Source organism: Phocoena phocoena, chromosome 7 (assembly GCF_963924675.1).
Source record: "Phocoena phocoena chromosome 7, mPhoPho1.1, whole genome shotgun sequence".
NCBI lineage: Eukaryota > Metazoa > Chordata > Mammalia > Artiodactyla > Phocoenidae > Phocoena > Phocoena phocoena.
The window spans coordinates 68,006,720-68,008,652 of NC_089225.1; positions in this window are offsets into that span (position 1 = coordinate 68,006,720).

Genomic DNA, 1,933 nt, shown 5'->3' on the forward strand with positions numbered 1-1,933 from the left:
GGAATATTTAAATTTTATAATTGAGATAACTGATTAATATTGGAATTAAAAATTGGGGGCACATGTGGGGATATTTTCCCATATATAAATACTAAGATTTATATGGGACAAAATCCTTGAGGACAAGACTTGTTACTTATCAATCCACAGTGGGCAGATGTATTTATATGCTTGGTTGTATCCCTTTCTTTGCAGAACTACCCTTCCTCCATCCTGAATCATTAAGAACATCCTATCTATTGCAGTGGTGTGCCACATCCTTGCTACAGGAGTGATTACGTGACCCAGGCATGGCCGATCCTAATATCTCACTCCTCTGAACACAGTGATTGGTTCAGGGGTAAGTAATTATTATAAACAGAGCCAATAAGAATCATTGCCTGGAGTTGATATACCGGTTTGAGAAGTAGGCAGTATTTTTAGCTAGGATGGGATTGCTAAACTATGACACATAGTCTGAGATCGTGGGTAACTATCTTCCCTCATCAACTGGGGAGCCTGAAGCAGTAGGAGAGGAGAAGACTAAAACAAAGAAGGAAGTAGAGCTGGAAAAGGAAGAGGCAGAAAAAAGGGAGGGTGGGGTGCGGGGAAAACACCACATTCCCTGGGAATTGTGGTGTTTCAAGCCAGAACCGACCCTGAGCTTCCTGTTATGTGAACCAATCCATTTTCTTTCTGCTTTGGGTCATGTGAGCTGGGTTATTGTCACTTGCAATTGAAATGGTCCTGACAAACACTTCATTTTTAGAAGCCCTGTAGGATCTGCCATGTGGCCGTGGTATTTTACATACAGTGCTGAGTCAGTAAAGGTTTTAACTCAGTGAAAGCATAGATGAATCTATCTTCTGGCATCGTTGAAAGGTGTGGTAGGTGCCATCACATAATTTTGTGAAAATAATTATTGTTTTCTACTTGCTTCTTTAACTCAACTTCAAGAAAAAAAATTATTTTCTTCTTTAAAGTTCCATTTCCTTGGTGTAACATTGGATCCTCACGGTGTAACTGAACATTGTAAGTGGTTGTGAGATTCTCATACATGTTTATAAAATCTTATTTAACCCATATTGTTTATGGCTATAATTTAATGGAAGGATAAATTCTCTTCAAGAGTTTTGTTTTCTAGTCACCGTAACACCTTTTATTAATTTTACGACCATGGACAAGTCTTTTCTGAAACTACTTTATAGTAATATACAGTTATATAGCATATGTAGTTATATGAAAAAGAGAAAATTTTACTTCAAAATGTGGAAGTAGAATCCTTTTTTAGGGTAAGAAGTTTTTTATACTTACTTTTTTATTTGAAATTTTGAGTCTGGCAATATAAGTCCCAAACATCTGAAAAATTAGGGCAAAACAGAGAAGACTGAACTGCTCAGAATGAAAAAATGAGAGAGATTTAGACATGGCCTTGACCCAGAGTGAAGAAATGGGGGTTTGGGAATGAGGCGAAGGGAAAGAAGAGGGCCTGGTGGAGGTGGGTGCGAACATGATGGGAGGTTGGGAATCTGAGAAGGGGACACAGGTAGGAAGAAGCCACAGTAGGAATGCTGATGTCTTTAAAGAACAGGGTTAGTTAATATTCACCTGTAACACAGCCCCTTCCACTATTACCCTTTCTACAGAATTCTGCTACATGTAACTACCTTGCATTTAGGTTGCTTTGTGGAATCAATGTAAAAGGGACTGTGTTCCATGTTTGCGTGTATATGCAGTGTTGAATGAACAGACTAGATGCAAGACTGACGTACAAGTGAGACTGAGAACTCCATATAGGCTGAAGCTCCTTTGAGAATCCTGGGAAACATTGGGAAAGAGGCTGGCAATAGTAGGAATTACTTATAGCTCACTAGATGCACATCTCACATGTGCAAGTAATATCACTTTACTTTAAAATCGACTTGAATCTGATTCAGAACCCTTATTTCTCCTG